The sequence below is a fragment of the Petromyzon marinus genome (assembly GCF_048934315.1).
Source record: "Petromyzon marinus isolate PM22_M1 ecotype Great Lakes invasive population chromosome 80 unlocalized genomic scaffold, UKy_Petmar_22M1.pri1.0 chr80_unloc.2, whole genome shotgun sequence".
Taxonomy (NCBI): Eukaryota; Metazoa; Chordata; class Hyperoartia; order Petromyzontiformes; family Petromyzontidae; genus Petromyzon; species Petromyzon marinus.
This window is the reverse complement of record NW_027422630.1, coordinates 882,126-894,941: the sequence shown is the minus strand read 5'-3', so window position 1 is coordinate 894,941 and position 12,816 is coordinate 882,126. Positions and strand designations below refer to the sequence as shown.

At 52.5% G+C, this 12,816-nt stretch overlaps 1 protein-coding gene across 1 annotated transcript in view; it reads left to right on the top strand.

Moving 5' to 3' along the window:
• LOC116937795 (MAP kinase-activating death domain protein-like) overlaps nucleotides 1–12,816 on the top strand; it is an 81,559-nt gene that overhangs the window by 42,321 nt on the left and 26,422 nt on the right. The window lies entirely within an intron of this gene.

Here is a 12,816-nt window from a genome sequence, read left to right as displayed (position 1 = left end):
CCGAAAGAACCCAGAAAAATTTAAAATATATATTTATTATTTAATTGTTTCCCTTCTACGTGGTGACTTTACCTAGAGAACCAAGAATAATTAAAATATATATTTTTTATAAGTTTATTGTTTCCCTTCTACGTGGTGACTTTACCTAAAGAACCAAGAATAATTAAAAATATATTTTTATTATTTTATTGTTTCCCTTCTACGTGGTGACTTTACCGAAAGAACCCAGAATAATAAAAAATATATATTTATTATTTAATTGTTTCCCTTCTACGTGGTGACTTTACCGAAAGAACCCAGAATAATTAAAAATATATTTTTATTATTTTATTGTTTCCCTTCTACGTGGTGACTTTACCAAGTTAGTTTAGTTAGTTTAGTTAATTAGTTTAGTTAGTTTACTTAGTTTATTTAGTTTAGTTAGTTTAGATTGTTAGTTTAGTTAGTTTACTTTGTGTAGTTAGTTTAGTGAGTTAGTTTAGTTAGTGGAGTTAGTTTAGTTAGTTTAGTTAGGTTAGTTGAGTTAGTTTAGTTAGTTTAGTTAGGTTAGTTGAGTTAGTTTAGTTAGTTTAGTTAGGTTAGTTAGTTTAGTTAGGTTAGTTGAGTTAGTTAGTTTATTTAGTTTAGTTGAGTTAGTTTAGTTTAGTTAAGTTAGTTAGTTTAGTTAGTTTAGTTAGTTAAGTGAGTTAGTTTAGTTAGTTTAGTGAGTTAGTTTAGTTAGTTTAGTTAGGTTAGTTAGTTTAGTTAGGTTAGTTGAGTTAGTTAATTTATTTAGTTTAGTTGAGTTAGTTTAGTTAGGTTAGTTAGTTTAGTTAGTTTATTTAGTTTAGTTGAGTTAGTTTAGTTAGTGTAGATAGTTGAGTTAGTTTAGTTGAGTTAGCTAGGTTACTTGAGTTAGTTTAGTTAGGTTAGTTGAGTTAGTTAGTTTAGTTAGTATAGTTTAGTTAGTGTAGATAGTTGAGTTAGTTTAGTTGAGTTAGTTTAGTTAGTTTAGTTAGTTTAGTTAGTTTAGTTAGTTTAGTTGAGTTAGTTAGTTTATTTAGTTTAGTTGAGTTAGTTTAGTTAGGTTAGTTAGTTTAGTTAGTTTAGTTGAGTTAGTTTAGTTAGTGTAGATAGTTGAGTTAGTTTAGTTGAGTTAGTTTAGTTGAGTTAGTTAGGTTACTTGAGTTAGTTTAGTTAGGTTAGTTGAGTTAGTTAGTTTAGTTAGTATAGTTTAGTTAGTGTAGATAGTTGAGTTAGTTTAGTTGAGTTAGTTAGTTAGTTTAGTTAGTTTAGTGAGTTAGTTTAGTGAGTTAGTTTAGTGAGTTAGTTTAGTTTGTTAAGTGACTTAGTTTAGTTAGTTTAGTGAGTTAGTTAGTTAGTAAAGTTTGTTAAGTGAGTTAGTTTAGTTAGTGTAGTTTGTTAAGTGGGTTAGTTTAGTTGAGTTCACCAGGGCGGCCCACGGGGTTGGAACCACACTTCAAGAGCCCCGCTGATGGGCACTGTCAACACCACAAGTGAGAGTTGGGGGGGGGGGGGAGAGTGGGAGGGGAGAGTGGGAGGGAGAGGGGGGAGAGTGGGAGGGAGAGGAGGGAGAGTGGGAGGGAGAGTGGGAGGGAGAGTGGGAGGGAGAGTGGGGGGAGAGTGGGGGGGAGAGTGGGAGGGAGAGTGGGGGGGGAGAGTGGGAGGGAGAGGGGGGCGAGTGGGAGGGAGAGTGGGAGGGAGAGTGGGGGGGAGAGTGGGAGGGAGAGGGGGGAGAGTGGGAGGGAGAGTGGGGGGGAGAGTGGGAGGGAGAGGGGGAGAGTGGGAGGGAGAGTGGGGGGAGAGTGGGAGGGAGAGGGGGGAGAGTGGGAGGGAGAGTGGGAGGGAGAGTGGGAGGGAGAGGGGGGAGAGTGGGAGGGAGAGGGGAGAGTGGGAGGGAGAGTGGGAGGGGGAGAAAGAGTGGGAGGGAGAGTGGGAGGGAGAGTGGGAGGGAGAGTGGGAGGGAGAGTGGGGGGGAGAGTGGGAGGGAGAGGGGGAGAGTGGGAGGGAGAGTGGGGGGGAGAGTGGGAGGGAGAGGGGGGAGAGTGGGAGGGAGAGTGGGGGGGGAGAGTGGGAGGGAGAGGGGGGAGAGTGGGAGGGGAGAGTGGGAGGGAGAGTGGGAGGGGAGAGGGGGGAGAGTTGGGAGGGAGAGGGGAGAGTGGGAGGGAGAGTGGGAGGGGGAGAAAGAGTGGGAGGGAGAGTGGGAGGGAGAGTGGGAGGGAGAGAGGGAGGGAGAGGGGGGAGAGTGGGAGGGAGAGTGGGGGGGAGAGTGGGAGGGAGAGTGGGAGGAGAGTGGGGGGGAGAGTGGGGGGGAGAGGGGGGAGAGTGGGAGGGAGAGGGGAGAGTGGGAGGGAGAGTGGGAGGTGGGAGAGTGGGAGGGAGAGTGGGAGGGAGAGTGGGGGGGGAGAGGGGGAGAGTGGGAGGGAGAGTGGGAGGGGAGAGTGGGAGGGAGAGTGGGAGGGAGAGTGGGGGGAGAGTGGGAGGGAGAGGGGGGAGAGTGGGAGGGAGAGTGGGAGGAGAGGGGGAGGGAGAGGGGGGAGAGTGGGAGGGAGAGTGGGAGGGAGAGTGGGGGAGAGTGGGAGGTAGAGTGGGAGGGAGAGTGGGGGGAGTGGGGGGAGAGTGTGGGGGGGAGATTGTGCTTGAGACCCATTGACCTGGGACACCCCTAGGTCAACTCAGCCTCGAAAACAAACTTCGCTAAGCATCGCAAACACGCGCCACGCTCTCACTACGTTAACACAAACACGCGCCACGCGCTGCTGCTAATTGCCACTTAATTGGTGCTGATTGTTGCTGGCAGCACAGCTGCTGCTGCTGCTCCTTGGTGCTGGAGGTGGGGGGAGGGGGTGTGCCCGGAACGTCGAAAGGCCGGCGGTTCGGCTCGAACCGGCATACCCTGGTGAATGCTTAAACGCTGCAACTCTCAGAGAGAGGGGTGGGTGGGTGGGTAGGTGAGTAGGTGGGTGGGTAGGTGAGTGGGTGAGTAGGTGAGTGGGTAGGTAGGTGAGTGGGTGGGTAGATGAGTGGGTGTGTGAGTGGGTGGGTAGGTGAGTGGGTGGGTGGGTGAGTGGGTGAATGGGTGGGTAGGTGAGTGGGTGGGTGGGTGAGTGGGTGGGTAGGTGAGTGGGTGGGTAGGTGAGTGGGTGGGTGAGTGGGTGGGTAGATGAGTGGGTGGGTGGGTAGGTGAGTGGGTGGGTGGGTAGGTGAAGGGTTGGCTGGGTGGGTAGGTGAGTGGGTGGGTAGGTGAGTGAGTGGGTGGGTGGGTGGGTAGGTAGGTGAGTGAGTGGGTGGGTGGGTAGGTGAGTGGGTGGCTGGGTGGGTAGGTGAGTGGGTGGGTGGGTGGGTAGGTAGGTGAGTGAGTGGGTGGGTGGGTAGGTGAGTGGGTGGCTGGGTGGGTAGGTGAGTGGGTGGGTGGGTGGGTAGGTAGGTGAGTGAGTGGGTGGGTGGGTAGGTGAGTGGGTGGGTGTGTAGGTGAGTGGGTGGGTGGGTAGGTAGGTGAGTGAGTGGGTGGGTGGGTAGATAAGTGGGTGGATGGGTAGGTGAGTGGGTTGGTGGGTGGGTGGGAGAGTGGGTGGGTAGGTAGGTGAGTAGGTGGGTAGGTGGGTGGGTAGGTGAGTGGGTGGGTAGGTGAATGAGTGGGTAGGTGAGTGAGTGGGTGAGTAGGTGGGTGGGTAAGTGGGTAGGTGAGTGAGTGGGTGGGTAGGTGAGTGGGTGAGTGGGTGGGCGAGTGAGTGGGTGGGTAGGTGAGTGAGTGGGTGGGTAGGTAGGTGGGTGGGTAGGTGAGTGAGTGGCTGGGTAGGTGCCTGGGTGGGTAGGTGAGTGAGTGGTGGGTGGGTAGGTGGGTGGGTAGGTGAATGAGTGGGTGAGTGGGTGGGTGGGCGAGTGGGTGGGTGGGTGCGTGGGTGAGTGACTGAGTAGCTGGGTAGGTACGTGGGTGAGTGAGTGGGTCGGTGAACAGGTGGTTGAGTGAGTGAGTGGATGGGTGAGTGAATAAGTGGGAGAGTGAGTGAGTGTGGGTGGGTAGGTGAGTGGTCACTAGGTGGGTGAATGGGTGGGTCATTGAGTGGCTGGGTGAGTGGGTGGATAGGTGAGTGAGTGGGTAGGCGAGTGAGTGGGTTTAATGAGTGGGTGGATGGGTGAGTGAGTGGGTGAGTGAATGGGTGAGTGGGTGGATGGGTGAGAGAGTGAGTGGGTAGGCGAGTGAGTGAGTGGGTGAGTGAGTGAGTGAGTGGGTGGATGGGTGAGTGAGTGAGTGGGTGAGTGAGTGGGTGGATAGGTAAGTGAATGAGTGGGTAGGGGTGAGTGAGTGAGTGGGTGAGTGGGTGGGTGAGTGAGTGGAGTGAGTGTTTTAGGGCGAGTGAGTGAGTGGGTGGGTCATTGAGTGAGTGGGGGGATGGGTGAGCGAGTGAGTGAGTAGCCGAGCGAATGGGTGGATGAGTGGGATATTGAGTGGGTGAGTGGGTGGGTGGATGGGTGAGTGAGTGGGTGAGCGGGCGGGTCATTGATTGGGTGGGTGAGTGAGTGGGAAAACGCCACTGACTAAGAGCACTTGGCCCAAGAGCCGGTGTCAGCTACCCGGGCACATTCGTATTTGTGTGCGTGAGTCCACGTCCCTCTGACATTCAACACCACCCATAACCTCCCCGTGACCAAACGGGATTATTCCACTCACACACAGACTCACACAGACCTACTCACACTCACACACTCACACTCTCACTCACACACAGACTTACACTCTCACACTCACACACAGACTTACACTCACACACTGACACTCACACACAGACACACACTCTTACACAGACTCACACACACTCTCACACTCACTCACACACATTCGCACTCACACACAGACTCACACAGACTTACACTCACACACAGACTCACACTCTTACACAGACTCACACACACACTCACACACAGACTTACACTCTTACACAGACTCACACACTCACACACAGACTCACACACTCACACTCACACACTTAAACACAGACTCACACTCTTACACAGACTCACACACTCACACTCACACACTCACTAACACACACTCGCACTCACACACAGACTCACACAGACTTACTCACACTCAAACACTCACACTCTCACTCACACACTGACTTACACTCACACACTGACACTCACACACAGACTCACACCCTTACACAGACTCACACACTCACACACAGACTCACACTCTTACACAGACTTACACTCACACACTCACACACAGACTTACACTCTCTCACTCACTCAGTCACTCACTCTCACACTTAGTCACTCACTCAGTCACTCACTCAGTCACTATCTCAGTCATTCCCCTTGTCACTCACTCAGTCATTCACTCAGTCACACACTCAGTCATTCACTTAATCACTCACTCAGTCACTATCTCAGTCATTCACTCAGTCACTCACTTAGTCACTCAGTCATTCACTCAGTCACTCACTCAGTCACACACTCAGTCATTCACTTAATCACTCACTCAGTCACTATCTCAGTCATTCACTCAGTCACTCACTCAGTCAGTCACTCTCACACTTAGTCACTCACTCAGTCAGTCACTCTCACACTTAGTCACTCACTCAGTCAGTCACTCAGTCACTAACTCAGTCATTAATTCAGTCACTCTCACACTTAGTCATTCACTCAGTCACTCACTCCATCACTCGCTCAGTCACTCAGCAGCACCTATACACAGACAAAGATCCCCCGTGTAGCCTCTAGCAGGGCTGTAGGGGCAAGTGCTGTTAGTAGCGAGTAGCAGCAGCGCCTATACACAGACAAAGATCCCCCAGGTAGCCTCTGGCAGGGCTGTAGGGGCAAGTGCTGTTAGTAGCGAGTGGTAGTGACTATGTGCCAGGCTAGGTGCAGGAGGAGGTCACGTGACTGACTGAGATGATTCACTTCCGACTCCTCCCCCATGCCTCGTTCGTCACAGCTGGTAATGGGATAGCCCGAGACACACAGACTCATAGAGACACACAGACTCATAGAGACCCACAGACTCATAGAGACCCACAGACTCATAGAGACCCACAGACTCATAGACTCATAGAGACCCACAGACTCATAGAGACCCACAGACTCATAGACTCATAGAGACCCACAGACTGATAGAGACCCACAGACTCACCACACAGAGACCCACAGACTCACCACACAGAGACCTACAGACACCACACAGAGACCCACAGATTCACCACACAGAGACCCACAGACTCACCACACAGAGACCCACAGACTCACCACACAGAGACCCACAGACTCACCACACAGAGACCCACAGACTCACCACACAGAGACCCACAGACTCATGGAGACCCACAGACTCATAGAGACCCACAGACTCACCACACAGAGACCCACAGACTCATCACACAGAGACCCACAGATTCACCACACAGAGACCCACAGACTCACCACACAGAGACCCACAGATTCACCACACAGAGACCCACAGACTCACCACACAGAGACCCACAGACTCACAACACAGAGACCCACAGACTCACCACACAGAGACCCACAGACTCACCACACAGAGACCCACAGACTCACCACACAGAGACCCACAGACTCATCACACAGAGACCCACCGACTCACCACACAGAGACCCACAGACTCACCACACAGAGACCCACAGACTCACCACACAGAGACCCACAGACTCACCACACAGAGACCCACAGACTCACCACACAGAGACCCACAGACTCATGGAGACCCACAGACTCATAGAGACCCACAGACGCATCACACAGAGACCCACAGACTCATAGACTCATAGAGACCCACAGACTCACCACACTGAGACCCACAGACTCATCACACAGAGACCCACAGATTCACCACACAGAGACCCACAGACTCACCACACAGAGACCCACAGATTCACCACACAGAGACCCACAGACTCACCACACAGAGACCCACAGACTCACAACACATAGACCCACAGACTCACCACACAGAGACCCACAGACTCACCACACAGAGACCCACAGACTCATCACACAGAGACCCACAGACTCACCACACAGAGACCCACAGACTCACCACACAGAGACCCACAGACTCACCACACTGAGACCCACAGACTCACCACACAGAGACCCACAGACTCACCACACAGAGACCCACAGACTCACCACACTGAGACCCACAGACTCACCACACAGAGACCCACAGACTCACCACACAGAGACCCACAGACTCACCACACAGAGACCCACAGACTCACCACACAGAGACCCACAGACTCACCACACAGAGACCCACAGACTCACCACACAGAGACCCACAGACATGGCCATTGCGAACCAGCGATGTATCTGCAGCAGGTGAACACACAGAAACGTCGCAATTTCGTCCAAAAATAACGTGTGACCTATGACCTCTGAGACCTGAGCCCACCAATGGCTGCCACTGGGTTCACACACACACTTACACACTCACACTTACACACTCACACACTCACATACTCACACACACATACACACATACACACACACACATACACACACACATACACACATACACACACACTCACACACACTCACATACTCACACTCACACACTCACACACACACTCACACACTCACATACACACACACACATACACACACACTCACGCACATACACACATACACACATACACGCACACGCACATACACACATACACACATACACACACACACGCACATACACACATACACACACACTCACACACTCACACACACATACACACACACTCACACACTCACACACACACACACACTCACGCACATACACACATACAAACACACACGCACATACACACATACACACACACTCACACATACACACATATACACTCGCACACATACACACATACACACTGTCACTCACACATACACATGTACACACTCACACATACACACACACACTCACACACACATACACACTCACACATACACACACACGCACACACACACTCACACACATACACACTCTCACACACACACACATATACACACTCACACATACACACACACACACTCACACATACACACATATACACTCACACACGTACACACACATACACACAGACACACTCTCACTCACACACACACATACACACAACAACAACCGCCATTCGCCACTAAGTGGCGGTGACGTCACCACGACGCTTGTGCCAGGCTATGTGCACCCTGAGGCCACGTGAAGTGTCGAACGCCCGCTGGCAGGAGGTCACGGGGCAGACCCAGGTGCCACGGGTCGACTGACTGAGATGACTGGCTGATGCACCACCTGTGCCCCCTACTGTGCCAACCTGCTGTGCTTTAGCCACCCGGCGCTCCGCTCGTTGTTGTGAGCGTCGCTCCTCCGCCCTCCGTTGTTGTTGGAGGGCGACTGCCTCCAACTGCCCAGTAGCATCCTTCACGAGCCTCCTCCACAGAGGCCGATCTTGACACCGCTGGTACCAGTCATCGGCAAGTCCACTCAGCTCCACGTCCTCCTGTACCACATCACTCCATCTCTTCTCTAGCCCGTGCCGCGCCCGCTTTGCCCCCTCAATCCGGCCGAACAAAAGCTGTTTCGGCATGCGGTGGCTGGGCATGCGGGCTACATGACCCAGCCATCGCAGCCTTGCCCGCCGAAGGAGCTCACCGATGGGACCTTGCCCAGATCTTTCAAGGATTTGTGAGCTCCTCACACAATCCAGTCTGGTTAAACCCAGGATGGATCGTAGGCAGGCCAGCCTAAATGTTTCTAACCGGCGAAGATGTTCCATTAGGGGGGTCCACGTTTCGCAAGCGTAGAGAAGGGAGGGAATGACCGTGGCCGAGAAGACCTGAAGCTTAGTGCGGAGCGACAGACCAGGTAGCTTCCACACAGCGTTACGCAACCGATGAAAAGATATTGCCGCTCGACTGATTCGGAGTGAGACCTCTGCTGCCCAGGTATGGGAAACTCTCCACTCTCTCCACAACTGCCCCATCACCGATTGGGAGTTGTGGGGGTGGAGTGTCCGATGGTACAAAATACCCAGGCAGGTGCTTAGTTTTGGTGGGGCTGATGGTAAGGCCCCACCTCTTAGTGGCACGCTCCAGTCTCAGCAGCAGCGTCTCCAACTCCTCCTCTGACTGAGCAGCTATTACCAAGTCATCAGCATACATAACGTGGTTGAGCAATAGGGAGCCATCCCTTGACCGCACCCGGGCATCGATTAGCCTCCCATTATATCTGTACCATATGGAGATTCCCCCGGTACAGCTATTGAAGGCTTCACGAACTACGTGGTCAAAATAGATGTTAAATAATGTGGGAGCCAGAGGACATCCCTGTCGCACCCCAAGGTGTACAGGGAATGGCTCTGACTCCCGGCCACGTAGGTTTACCGGGGCCCGCTCACCATCATGAAGGTCCTTAATGATCGTGAGCAGAGGGTCAGGTACTCCAAAAGCACGAAGAACGACCCAGAGCCCAGGCCTACTGATGGTATCATAGGCCTTGACCAGGTCACACACACACTGACACACACACACACACACTGACACACACACACACACTGACACACACACACACACTGACACACACACACACACTGACACACACACACACTGACACACACACACACACACTGACACACACACACACACACTGACACACACACACACTGACACACACACACACTGACACACACACACACTGACACACACACACACTGACACACACACAGTGACACACACACTGACACACACACACTGACACACACACTGACACACACACACACACTGACACACACACACACACTGACACACACACACTGACACACACACACTGACACACACACACTGACACACACACTGACACACACACACACACTGACACACACACACTGACACACACACTGATACACACACACACACTGACACACACACACACACTGACACTCACACACTCACGTGTTCACACTCACACACTCACACACTCACACCTCACACACACACACTGACACACACACACTGACACACACACACACACACTGACACACACACACAGACACACACACACACACTGACACACACACACACTGACACACACACAGTGACACACACACACACTGACACACACACAGTGACACACACACTGACACACACACTGACACACACACTGACACACACACACACTGACACACACACTGACACACACACTGACACACACACACTGATACACACACACACACTGACACACACACACACTGACACACACACAGTGACACACACACACACTGACACACACACACTGACACACACACTGACACACACACTGACACACACACACTGACACACACACACACTGACACACACACACACACACTGACACACACACTGACACACACACACTGACACACACACACTGACACACACACACACTGACACACACACACACACTGACACACACACACACTGACACACACACATTGACACAACAACAACAACAACAACCGCCATTCGCCACTAAGTGGCGGTGACGTCACCACGACGCTTGTGCCAGGCTATGTGCACCCTGAGGCCACGTGAAGTGTCGAACGCCCGCTGGCAGGAGGTCACGGGGCAGACCCAGGTGCCACGGGTCGACTGACTGAGATGACTGGCTGATGCACCACCTGTGCCCCCTACTGTGCCAACCTGCTGTGCTTTAGCCACCCGGCGCTCCGCTCGCTGTTGTGAGCGTCGCTCCTCCGCCCTCCGTTGTTGTTGGAGGGCGACTGCCTCCAACTGCCCAGTAGCATCCTTCACGAGCCTCCTCCACAGAGGCCGATCTTGACACCGCTGGTACCAGTCATCGGCAAGTCCACTCAGCTCCACGTCCTCCTGTACCACATCACTCCATCTCTTCTCTAGCCCGTGCCGCGCCCGCTTAGCCCCCTCAATCCGGCCAAACAAAAGCTGTTTCGGCATGCGGTGGCTGGGCATGCGGGCTACATGACCCAGCCATCGCAGCCTTGCCTGCCGGAGGAGCTCACCGATGGGACCCTGCCCAGATCTTTCAAGGATTTGTGAGCTCCTCACACAATCCAGTCTGGTTAAACCCAGGATGGATCGTAGGCAGGCCAGCCTAAATGTTTCTAACCGGCGAAGATGTTCCATTAGGGGGGTCCACGTTTCGCAAGCATAGAGAAGGGAGGGAATGACCGTGGCCGAGAAGACCTGAAGCTTAGTGCGGAGCGACAGACCAGGTAGCTTCCACACAGCGTTACGCAACCGATGAAAAGATATTGCCGCTCGACTGATTCGGAGTGAGACCTCTGCTGTTAAACTGGAGCCAGTCATAAGCACACTGCCCAGGTATGGGAAACTCTCCACTCTCTCCACAACTGCCCCATCACCGATTGGGAGTTGTGGGGGTGGAGTGTCCGATGGTACAAAATACCCAGGCAGGTGCTTAGTTTTGGTGGGGCTGATGGTAAGGCCCCACCTCTTAGTGGCATGCTCCAGTCTCAGCAGCAGCGTCTCCAACTCCTCCTCTGACTGAGCAGCTATTACCAAGTCATCAGCATACATAACGTGGTTGAGCAATAGGGAGCCATCCCTTGACCGCACCCGGGCATCGATTAGCCTCCCATTATATCTGTACCATATGGAGATTCCCCCGGTACAGCTATTGAAGGCTTCACGAACTACGTGGTCAAAATAGATGTTAAATAATGTGGGAGCCAGAGGACATCCCTGTCGCACCCCAAGGTGTACAGGGAATGGCTCTGACTCCCGGCCACGTAGTTTTACCCGGGCCCGCTCACCATCATGAAGTTCCTTAATGATCGTGAGTAGAGGGTCAGGTACTCCAAAAGCACGAAGAACGACCCAGAGCCCAGGCCTACTGATGGTATCATAGGCCTTGACCAGGTCAATAAAGCAGAGATGTAGGTCTTGTTGGAATTCCCTACACCTCTGCTGTAGCAGACGGACAGAAAATATGGCATCTGTGCAGGACCGCCCTTTCCTGAAACCGCATTGGGGCTCCGCAAGCCTCTCCTCAGCGTGCCTGGCAAGGCGATGCTGAATAATCCTTGCCAGGACCTTTCCCGGCACACTGAGGAGTGAGATGCCCCTGTAGTTGTTACAGTCTGTGCGGTCCCCCTTCTTAAAAAGGGGGACCACCAGGGCATCCTTCCAATCCTGCGGAACCCGTCCAGTGGTCCAGACTGTTGTTATGATGTCATATAGGGCAGTCTGTGCACAAACGCCACCCTCCCTCAGCATTTCGCTTGGGAGATCATCTCTGCCCGCTGCCTTTCCTGGTCTCAGACTCCGGATCGCCTTCAATACTTCCTCAGCAGATGGCACCTCAGCCAGCCACTCACAGGGGGTGACTTCATCCAATATTTGAGGCACCGCAGCCTCAGCAGGGTCATCCTCACTTTGTGCCGCGATGTTTTCCTGGCTGAGGGATTTTCCCTCCCCCAGGACCTCACAGAAATGCTCAGCAAATCTGCGAACCTGTTCCTGGGGGTCGGAAATTGGATCACCGTTTTTTCCCCTAATGATGGTAATAGGTGTGGCGCTGCAGGTTACTTTTTTGATGGAGTTAAATAGAGATTTGTGATCACGGGCCACTGAGGCAGACTCCATCTCCTCAGCAACCCGCGACCACCACCCATCCTTGCAGCGCCTCACGGCTCTCCGAACCTCCGAGCGAAGGCTGCGGTAAGCCTCCTCATTCTCTGACGTGGGATTCTGTAGCCGATGACAGTGGGCCTGTCGCTTTTTCTCAACCATCCTGAACAACTCCTCTGTCATCCAGGGTGTCTGGGGAGGTCTGGA